General features: G+C 34.4%; 1 protein-coding gene across 7 annotated transcripts in view; it reads right to left on the minus strand.

The window, feature by feature from the left end:
* The window catches only part of LOC123550936 (putative leucine-rich repeat-containing protein DDB_G0290503), a 78,884-nt gene that overhangs the window by 35,656 nt on the left and 30,842 nt on the right, over nt 1-12,386 (minus strand). The window lies entirely within an intron of this gene.

Genomic DNA, 12,386 nt, shown 5'->3' on the forward strand with positions numbered 1-12,386 from the left:
TAAAATTATATAATGGACTAAAACGTTTTATTTCAAAGGCGACTGTACACACTAGAAATGAAATGCCTAAGATTACTTTGCTTCTGTGATTTCCCACAAGGATAAATTTTACAAATATTTGTTAAAACTCATATTACGCTTTATTCTGTCAATTGACAAGGTGCTGGGGAAAACAGTGCCTTGGTGATTTGATCTTGCTCATTTTTTTTTTTTTTTTTAAACAACAAAATTTTGCCCAATCAGACATAACAGAGATTGATCTGCTTCATTGTATGAAGTTACCTATAGGGACCAGTAAATCATTTTTGGTGGTGGCTTTACCCGCTATCAAAGTTACAAGATTAGTGTATTTCTGACAATCATAGAATCTTTTATTTTATTCCTACTCTATTGCACTACAAAAATAGTTCTATATAACTACAGTGGGTGGGGTAACACCAATAGAAGAGAAGTGATTTTGTCTCGTACTGTTTGAGCTGTCTTACTTACTGAAGCCGTGATAATGCCATACTGTTATAAACCACCACTGACCAAATTTTTCAACATGGAAGTCCTTTCTGTAACTTTCACTTCAATACCAAAAACTGAATATTCATATAGATTATGATAATTCATGTAATATAGTTAAGGTTCTTGGTCACCTACATTCAGTGGTGGATAACACTACTGATATAAAACGGTAACTACAGTCGAACTTCATTCCCTTGTACTCTGATAATTTAAACACCACCCTTTGCTCAAACTCATTGTCAGGTCGCAGCAAAATCCCTTTATATTGTATACTGTTCAATCGCTTAAACTACTGGTAACAACAAATTTTGCTGGTCCTGTCAAATTCGAGCGAACAAAATGTGACTGTCGATGATTATCAGTACTTGGAAAAGTCAAATAAAGGTTATTTTCATTGCATTTATAAAATATCTTTTAGTCACAAGATTAGGAAAATTTAAGCTGTCCAGCTATTATTTTTTTAAAATTTTTTTTTTGTTATATATAAAGGTGTACTTATTTAAATCTGAACATGTCTATAATGCAGATTAACAACAATTATTTCACAATCTAATTCAATTCAAGCTTATGTTATCAGGTTTTAAGATCTATCGGGGGTGTGACAGTCATTTTTTCAAACAAGAGAGTCATGATGACCCTGGATCGCTCACCTTAGTAATATTGCCTACAACATGTCATCAATAACAAGAAAGTAGGTCAGGGCCCAGTTGTTCGAAACTTTAACAGGCTGTTAAACTAACCGCCTGTTATTAATGTTGATTCAAAATACTAGACTTAGTGGGAAACGTTAGTATGATGTTTTAATTTTACTGAAAGACATTTCAGTGTTAAAAATTCTTAACATACACGTTTGTTTTTCTTAGTTTTCTAAAATGTCAAAATATAACTGTGAAAGTTCATCAACTGTATGCTTAATCACTTCTTAAAGTTTCAAACAACTGGGTCCAGATGGTAAAATAAAGCATGGAACCGAGATCTTATGGTGATACAAGTTGTGTGCAAGTTTGCCCTTTCAGGGGCTGTAACTCTTGAACACATGGTGGGATATGGCTGCTTCAAGGAAAGAACCAAGATCTTATGGTGATAAAAGTTGTGAGCAAGTTTGGTTAAAATCAAATTGTAAATGATACCACTATCGAACAGACAAGAAATTGTTGACAGATGGACGAAGGACATCAAGCGATCACAAAAGCTCACCTCGAGCCTTTGGCTCAGGAGAGCTGAAAAGGTGATGAATTACATTGATCTCTAATTCTTAATTTTGTACCATTATCATATCTATCTAAAAGAAAAATTAAAGAAAAATATATATTTTTAAATCATTAAGTAAAATTAGTAACAAAATACGAAATTTACAAGAGCATTCAATGTGCTTTCAATTGCATGGAGCAGCTATTAAGAAAATTTCAAAAGTGCCATTATTTTCATTCTTTTTTAAAACTTCAAAAAAGTTGCATGCCTCTAGAAACATTTTGCAAAAGTATTTAAACAAGAGGGCCATGAAGGCCCTGTATCGCTCACCTGACCTATTGACCTAAAGATCATCAAGATCAACATTCTGACCAAGTTTCATTAAGATATGGTCATAAATGTAGCCTCTAAAGTGTTAACTAGCTTTTCCTTTGATTTGACACGGTGACCTAGTTTTTGACCCCACCTGACCCAGATTCAAACTTGACCTACAGATCATCAAGATCAACATTCTGATTAAGTTTCATGAAGATACAATCATAAATGTGGCCTCTAGAGTGTTAACAAGCTTTTCCTTTGATTTGACCTAGTGACCTAGTTTTTTACTCTCACCTGACCCAGATTTAAACTTGACCTATAGATCATCAAGATTAACATTCTGACCAAGTTTCATTAAGATATGGTCATAAATGTGGCCACTACAGTGTTAACAAGCTTTTCCTTTGATTTGACCTGGTGACCTAGTTTTTGACCCCAGATGAACCAATATCAAACACATCCAAGATTTTATTGAGAGTAACATTCTGACCAAGTTTCATTAACATTGGGCCAAAATTGTGACCTCTAGAGTGTTAACAAGCTTTTCCTTTTATTTAACCTGGTGACCTAGTTTTTGACCCCACATGACCCAGATTTGAACTTGACCTTTGGATCACCAAGACTAACATTCTGACCAAGTTTCATTAAGATATGGCCATAGATGTGGCCACTACAGTGTTAACAACCTTTTCCTTTGATTTGACCTGGTGACCTAGGTTTTGACCCCAGATGACCCAATATCAAACTCGTCCAAGATTTTATTGAGAGTAACATTCTGACCAAGTTTCAGTAAGATTGGGCCAAAATTGTGATCTCTAGAGTGTTAACAAGCTTTTCCTTTGATCTGACACGGTGACCTAGTTTTTGACCCCATCTGACCCAGATTTGAACTTGACCTATGGATCATCAAGATTAACATTCTGACCAAGTTTCATTAAGATATGGTCATAAATGTGGCCTCTAGAGTGTTAACTAGCTTTTCCTTTGATTTGACCTGGTGACCTAGTTTTTGATCCTACACAACCCAGATTCAAACTGGACCTTGAGATTATCAAGGTTAACATTCTGACCAAGTTTCATTAAGATTGGGCCAAAATTGTGACCTCTAGAGTGTTAACAAGCTTTTCCTTTGATTTGACCTGGTGACCTAGTTTTTGATCCCAGATGACCCAATATCAAACTCGTCCAAGATTTTATTGAGGGTAACATTCTGACCAAGTTTCATTAAGATTGGGCCAAAACTGTGACCTCTAGAGTGTTAACAAGCTTTTCCTTTGATTTGACCTGGTGACCTAGTTTTTGAACCCAGATGACCCAATATCAAACTCGTCCAAGATTTTATTGAGGGTAACATTCTGACCAAGTTTCATTAAGATTAGGTCAAAATTGTGACCTCTAGAGTGTTAACAGTCAAATTGCTGATGACGGACAAACGGACGGACGGACGACGGACACAGGGCGATCACAAAAGCTGAACAAGATAAGTGTTCATTGCTAGCTTTTTAAAAGTTTTTCTTGGGTGGGAGGAGGGCATTCCCATCAAGCACATGCCACAATAAACCTAAAACGCCTTATCTCTATTGCAAAAACTCTTACTAGGTAGTTGTTTTTTTACAAAGGTGACATAAAACTACATTCGTTGACAAACTGACAATTGTCACGAAAGGACTTAAATGTTCCTTTAAATAATTTATTTTACACCACTGGTGAGCCATTAACCCCGAGACAACATCTTAGATTCAGGTAATAAAATACCCATCTGTACTTGTAACATCTTCAAATATTATAGAAGTACCTAATAAATTATTAACACAGAACTGAAGTGGGGTTTAAACAGGCCTACTCTAAGACCTGTAAGTGTTATATCACCACTTGAAAAAGAAATCTATCAAGACTGAATAATAAATACCCGACATGCAGATTACAACAACAAATTATTTTTTCCATGGTTACTAACCCTTACCATGCTGGACATGATTAATTCTGCCTTTGCGACCAGTGTAGAGTATGATCAGCCTGCACATCCGTGCAATCTGATCATGATCTAACTGTTTGCTATTCAGTCAGTATCTTTGTGGTATGTACCCCTTTTAACAGTTAATGGTACTGTCCAAATTGAAAGATGGATAAGTTCATTATAGAAATTTAGCAGGGTAAGGGCTAGGTATCATGCACTTCTACTAGAAATGCTGCATGAAATACCGGCAGCCTTTGTTCACTATAGGCAATGAACCAGTTTTCCCTAATACAAAATTTAACTTTCAAGTGCATTTTTTGGCATCTGATAAATTTACTGGTATCAAAATGAAATAATTTAATATATAAAAGAAATGTGTAAAAATTGCCAGTTCACAACTTAAGTGTCCTCAACATACTACCTCCTGGCTGGAAGGTGGTCTAGCTATTAAGCTAACTTGGAGGGCAAGCCCTGTGTCATTTATTTGTCAATAGATAACCCTCACAAAGCTAGAGAATACCTGGTAGGAAAAATGCTAAAGTGGCCATGTCACTAGGCCTTCTAAGTTGCATTGAGCTTGCTTCTCTGCAAGTAACTGACACTTTTTTTTCAACTTGACAATACTGTAAGTGATAAATGTATACTTGAAATAAACAAGATAATGGCTCTTTTTCTTGAAGTGCCCTAAACCTCAGCAAGTACAAAGGCAACATTTTATTCTTTACAAAAATATCTTTAACCCTTACCCTGCTATATTTCTATAATGGACTGGTCCATCTTTCAATTTGGACAGTACCACTTATTACTCAAAGGGGTTTTCACTGAAAATTTACTGACTGAATAGCGAACAGTGCAGACCATGATCAGACTGCACGGATGTGCAGGCTGATCTTGGTCTGCACTGGTCGCAAAGGCAGAATCACCTGCTGCCAGCAGGCTAAGGCTTAAACTTGTAAAATGTAAAGTAAATTTCTTTACCTCTGTTAGTCATGCAATGAAATTTGTTGAAACAGTTCCTGAAAATTTGATAAACTGGAAGTAATGCGTAATGTTAGTTATCCAGAGCCTGGACTCTGCATATGGAAATGAACATCATTTTATAAAACAAATGGCAATCTATCTGGCTTCTGTTTTGTGTAGTAAAGGGTTAAAATCTACAGTGTAGAAAATTTTCTATTTGGGGAAACATTATTAAAGTTGTGTTCTTCCCATAGACTTCAATTATAGGACCTTGCACGAGTTTAAATTTTTTGAAATCAGTCTAACTAAAAATCAAACGACCCTATGTTTTTATTTGCCGAATTTTCTAGTTTTAAAAAATCAGAGTTTAATTAAATTCAACATTGAAAAAAAAAATCCAAACATGCAGAACTACCTTGAACTTTGTTGTATTGAGCAAAAATATGAAAAATATTCTTTCACAAGAGGGCCATGATGGTCAAATCTTTTGCCTAACCTTGACCCTGAATATACGTCAACCTGTCAATCCACAATCAGTTTATTTGATGTGCCTAGATTAACTTCTGACTGGGTTTAAAGTTCAAGAGTTTTAAAGAAACCCCATCAAGAGCATAAGGTATAGGATTTTTTCAATAGTTTTTTTTTCTAATTAAAGGAGGAAAACAAGCTGTGTTCGTGAGAGAAAAATTAAAAAAAAAAAATTTGAAGGAATTTTTATTTTAACTGTCAGCCACTAAAGAATCTTTAAGATGCAAGTAGGTCAGAAGAAAAAGTCCTTTCAATGTGTTTTCTATTTTTAGCTGTGGCAGATTCTGAATGCAGCCACGCTGAACCATTTGAATACACTAAAAGGAGGTCTTTACAAAAAATCTACTCAGTGCAGTAAGCCAGTGCACAAGATGTTTCTAATTTTGTTCTGATGGCCTCTAAATTGGGTTAAACGGAAATACAATGTTGTGCTTATGTTAATTCCATATGCTAGGATTTCTTATATCATTAAAAGAAGTGAAAGAATTTTCAAAATCGGTTAAGTGATTATCCATCAAGTGACTCATGCGTTCATTAAAAGGTTTTTCTATTTTTAGCTCCATCAATGCCTAACAGGATCTAAGCAGAACCATCTGAAGAAACCTGACGAAAGTCCATGCAAGGATGCTTCTGTTTAAGGTTGGTGAAGATTCATTATGTAGTTCAGGAAAAAAATGTTTAACCCTTAGCCAGCTAAATTTCTAAAATGGACTGGTCCATCTTTCAATTTGGACAGTACCATTACCTGTTAAAAGGGGTGCTTACCAAAAAGTTACCTTCTGAATGGCGAACAGTGCAGACCATGATTAGACTGCACGGATGTGCAGGCTGGTCTTGGTCTGCACTGGTCGCAAAGGCAGAATCACTTGCCACCAACAGGCTCAATGGGGAAGGCAATGTTGTTCTTATGTTAATTCAGTCTGCTAGGATTTCTTAAATAATTTAAGGAACTGAAAGAATTTTTTAAAATCGGCTTAAAAAGGAGAAAGTTCTGAGCATTTAAATATTTTATCAATATGGCGGCCATGGCAACAAAAATGGCGGATTTATCAAATTTCTAGATAGATATCTGAACTGATATTTACTTATTTCTGTAAAATAGTTTCTCTACTTCTTCCAAATATAATGAAAGAAATTACCATGTTTTACATCTTACACTCGAGAAACATACAAAATTAATCTATCTAAAGATTATTTTCCCAAGAAAGAATTCAGCAGTGTGTAAACGATGTCATAAACATCCTAAAATGGCTGCCTCCACGATCAGCCATTTTCTTAAGTTTCAAACTGCCATATCTTTTTCAATAGCAGTCTGATTTTAAAAAATTCTTTCAGCATTAAGAAAGGCTTGAGAATGGCTTTCATATAAAATTTAACTTATTGTTAGGCATTCCTTGCCCTTTAAAGCAAAAAGCTTACACCTGACACAGCACCATAATAAAAGCGCACACTGAAAGATTTTTTTCTACGGCTAAACAGGAAACTACTGTATCTGTTCTTTATTCATACACAGATACAATACTTTTGCACTTAGCCTTTGCACCATCATTTGTGTTTATAGTGCAAACTGTAAAGCAATTACTTGCACTTTTCATGGATATCATATTTTTTTTGTTCAGTATTTTTTAATCCTGTGTGCTTTTGGAAGGATTAACGCTTGAACTTGAACGAATTTAAATTACAATCAAATCTTCTATATTGGAATTAAAAACTGACTGCTAAGTTCCTTTAAGTTAGAACAAGAGCACCGCCTTGCGGGTGCTGACGCTCATCTGATTCTTTTTGTATAAAAGAAATATTGTCCTACCCATGATTTTCTAAGTCTAAAAAGGGCCATCATTCTTGCAAAAAGCAGAATAGAGTTATGTTTCTTGATGTACAGTGTCCACTTATGATGGTGAAAAACTGTTGCAAGTTTTAAAGCAATAGCTTTGATAGTTTATGAGAAAAGTTGACTTAAACATAATATTCAACCAAGAAAATGATTTTTCTAAGTCCAAAAGGGGCAATAATTATTGCAAAAAGCAGGATGTAGTTATGTTGCTTGCTGTACAGGGTCAGCTTATGATGGTGAACAAGTGTTGCAAGTTTAAAAGCAATAGCTTTGATAGTTTAAGAGAAAAAGTTGACCTAAACATAAAACTTAACCAAGAAATCTGATATTTTCTAAGTCCAAAAGGGCCATAAATCTTGCAAAAAGCTTTTTGTTTGTTTTGGGTTTAACGCCGTTTTTCAACAGTATTTCAGTTATGTAACGGCGGGCAGTTAACCTAACCAGTGTTCTTGGATTCTGTACCAGTACAAACCTGTTCTCCGCAAGTAACTGCCAACTTCCCCACATGAATCAGAGGTGGAGGACTAATGATTTCTGACACAATGTCGTTTATCAAATAGTTACGGAGAACACACGCCCCGCCCGAGGATCGAACTTGCGACTCCGCGATCCGTAGACCGACGCTCTACCTACTGAGCTAAGCGGGCGGGCCCTTGCAAAAAGCAGGATGGAGTTATCTTTCTTGCTGTATAGGGTCAGCTTATGATGGTGAACAAGTGTTGCAAGTTTTAAAGCAATAGCTTTGATAGTTTAGGATAAAAGCTGACCTAAACTTAAAACTTAACCAAGAAAACTGATTTTCTAAGTCCAAAAAGGGCAATAATCCTTGCAAAAAGCAAGATGGAGTTATGTTTCTTGCTATACAGGGTCTGCTTATGATGGTGAACAAGTATTCCAAGTTTCAAAGCAATAGCTTTGATAGTTTAGGAGAAAATGTGACCTAAACATAAAACTTAACCAAGAAATCTGATATTTTCTAAGTACAAAAGGGGCCATAATTCTTGCAAAAAGCAAGATGGAGTTATGTTTCTTGCTATACAGGGTCAGCTTATGATGGTGAACAAGTATTCCAAGTTTCAAAGCAATAGCTTTGATAGTTTAGGAGAAAAGCTGACCTAAACATAAAACTTAACCAGGCAACGCTGACGCAGACACTGAAGCAGACGCCGACAACCACTCAAGTGATGACAATAACTCATCATTTTTTTTCAAAAAATCAGATAAGCTAAAAATGTTTACGTCCATATAGATTTGTATTATGAAACAGGGCAGTCACGTTTAATCTTTTCACGTGACTTCATGACATTGCCCTTCATTGAAAACGTTTTGTTTTTTTCTGGAATGATAAAAGAGTATGTCATTCCATCTATAATCAAATTATGTAAATATATTGAAGCCTTATACATACTTGCAGAAATTACAAGAAAAGAAAGGAAAACTTTGCATGACCTTGAAACAATGGCATTCTGCATACCATATACTGTAACATTTATCATACCTCACTGCAAACCACAAAACGATAAACATTTGTACAAAGTTTGAATGACAAAAGTAGTGACTTGAGCCAGATCTCGCTATATGATGTTGTGATAAATATATGTACAGGTTTGAACACTGACTACTATTAACAAAGTAAAGTCTTGAACAATGTCGGCCACTGCCTCGACAAACAGAACAAGAGCACCACCAGCTGGTGCCATCGCTTGTCAGCAGGTGCTGGACAATACGAAAGAAAAGAGTTATGGTTCTTGGCCTTCTTACTCATTTTAACTGATGACAAAAAAATGTATGAAGTTTCAAAGCTATAGTAAGTATTCATGAAAAGTGAACTTGCACAAAATTACAACCAAGAAATACTGATTTTATAAGATGAAAAGGCCCATAATTCTGTCAAAATGCAAGACAGAGTTATGGTTCTTGACCTACATATTAATCTAATGATAATAAACAAATGTACAAAGTTCAAAGCTATAGTTCTCATAGAATTCAAGAAAAAATGGACCTAAACAAAAAGAAATTCAAATTTTCTTAGTACATAAAGGGCCATTATTCAAACAAAAATGCACATGTTGATAAATAAGTCTGCAAAGTTTCAAAGCTAGTTTTCTTATAGTATTCAAGTAAAGTGGACCTAAACAAACATTTCAACCAAGAAATTCAAATTTTCTAAGTAAAAATGGGCCTTAATTCTTACAAAATGCAGGTTAGATTTATTGTTCTTGGTAACTTACTCATCTAATGATGAAAAAAGAAGTGTACAAGGTTACAAAGCTGTAGCTCTTACAGGTTTGGGGGGGAAAGGACCTAAACAAAAACTTTAACCAAGAAAATCAAAATTTTCTAAGTACAAAAAGGGCCATAATTCTCATAAAATGCAAATCAGATCAGAATTATGGTCTTGGCCTACATAGTCCCCTAATGATGATAAACAAGTGTGCAAAGTTTCAAAGTTGTAGCTCTTACTGCTTTTGAGAAAAGGTGGACCTAAATAAAAATTGCAACAAACGCCGACGAGCATATTCCCCGTAGATTTTTTTTTTAATCAGACAATTTTGAAGGTAAAAAGGCGAACTAACAACTGAAAATGTGGAGAAGAAATGTTTCTCATTTTAAACTACGAATTTGTCTTACAGAATGCTATTAAATCCTCAGATCCACGCACACAAACTATAAACAGAAGTATACAAATATTTGTGTAAATGATAATACATAGTGTCAACATAATCAAAATTCATTTTGGATTTCCTACTAATTGCAATCAGAAGTGTATTTAAAAGAGTAGAAGTGAAAACCTGTACAGAATAAAAACAAATATTTACCTGGCCTAAGGCCCTGTTAACAATACGTAGGTATGATATGTAAAGTCAATATCTACATTACTACTTAGTGAAACTGACCAATATAACGCCTTAATGCAAGGTTAACAAATGGACAGGACATAACCCAGGTTAATTAGGTCTTGCTCTTCCTAGTATTGGATTGTGGTTTAAAGCTGTTTATGGATACATTTTTCAACAAATCTGTGTCAAATGTGGAAGAAGTTTAATTCATAAAGACACAGTTCCTTTGTATGTTCCTTCCAGTACAAGTCTCCAAAATTACATAGCTAAATTCCATTCTCTTTAAATTCAAGAAGTCAAAATCTTCAGTTAACTAAAAACTTTCCATACCCCTAAACTTTTAAACAGTCAAGCTTCCCTCATTGTTTTAAGTTTAACAGTTCCTTAACTTTAATAGTCAAATCCTTCCCTAATTCCTTAACTTCTAATCCTCAAACCCAACAAACACTAATACAATTAAACTTCAAGTTTTTTCATGAGACTTTTTAAAATATGAAATAAAGATAAATTAATGAATATATGGATACTAATTAACCCTTACCCTGCTAAATTCATATAATTAACTTGTCCATCTTTCCATTTGGACAGTACCAGTAACTGTTAAAAGGGGTACTTACCAAAAAGATACTGACTGAAAAGCGAACAGTGCAGATCTTGATCAGACTGCATGGATGTGCAGGCTGATAATGATCTACACTGGTCGCAAAGGCAGAATCAATTGGTCCACCACGATAAGGGTTAAGGTCACTATATTACTAACTATGTTGAGCCCAGACTAGAAGTACAGTGGAAGTAATGTGTTTAGCCATAAAAAAGGGTAAAGAAGGAGTCTCATCTTAGAAATGTATGTTTATTTATGCACTGCGTATTTGTAATAAAATATTTTTGGTAGGGGCAATTTTTGTAGGTCAATAGCGGAGAGGGAAACAATTTTTCATTTTAGGCCAAGGTACTTTTTTCTTTGAATGAATAAATTAATGCAATACCTAAATGTTTTCAGAGTTTTTGCTTCTTCTTTCAAAACTGCTTGTTATTTGTTTAACTTCAAGTATGAAGCCATGCATCTTTAAGAGTATCTCATTATTATTTAAATCTCAAAAGTCTTAATAATCAAAGGAAGTGTTGTTGATTTTAATATGATGTCATATATATATTACATATATATATATGTTAATATATAAGGTTTCATATAATATTTCAGCTACTGACAAAATGCTTTATTGACAATAGATCAAGTAAACAAACAAGACAAAGTGACACCTTAGAATCCTTTGTAAAATGAAGGGAATAAAACGTTTGTGTGCATGTATTTTTTCACTTATATTCAAATTTTTCATATTCACTATGCCCTTTTAAGTCTAAGATTGTTCATAACTCTGTACTTTGCAATAAGAAGCCCTATATAAACTGTGAAATCGTTAATATTTGTTGAACACTAATTTTCATCCTTTTTTTGGTCGCGACAATCAATGAAATTAAACCCGAACGAACAAATATATTCTTCAATTTAACTTCAAAAGCTTTTATCACCAATAAAAAACTGTTTTCATGCCCACAAAATTACACGATTTCAGAAAATTTGAGAATTTCCATAACCTTGTCATTCATAACTTGACTTGAAAAAGTTTGCAAATTGTTAAGAATCAAAAATAAAATATGATCTAACATAATGTTTAATGTCAATTACAAAGTGTTCAGCTTCCTAATTCCTGATTTACAGCATCAAAAGTTTACTTATTGACTAACATTTATGATAGGTTTCTTCATAAATTTTACATATTCCATGAGTGTTCCGATAGGCTTTCTGCATATACTTCACATATTACACGAGTGTTTCGATAGGCTTTCTACACATACCTCACATATTCCAGGAGTGTTTAGCTAGGCTTTCTACATATATTTCACATGGAGTATTCTGGTAGGCTTTCTACACGTACTTCACATATTCTATGAGTGTTTCGATAGGCTTTCTACATATACTTCATATATTCCGTGAGTGTTTTGATAGGCTTTCTACATATATTTCACATATTCCATGAGTATTCTGGTAGGCTTTCTACATATATTTCATATACCCCACAAGTATTTCTTACAATAAATTGTGCCTGTTACTCAATGAATCATTGTCCTGTTATATTTTGTTAAAAACAAATGAAACAAGTATGTCCACGGGCAGAATGTCGAGCCCACCAGCTGTCTAAGTGTGACCTTGAACTTAGACCTAGGGACCTGGTTCTTGCGCATGACA

This window comes from Mercenaria mercenaria, chromosome 15 (genome assembly GCF_021730395.1).
Source record: "Mercenaria mercenaria strain notata chromosome 15, MADL_Memer_1, whole genome shotgun sequence".
NCBI classification, from domain to species: domain Eukaryota; kingdom Metazoa; phylum Mollusca; class Bivalvia; order Venerida; family Veneridae; genus Mercenaria; species Mercenaria mercenaria.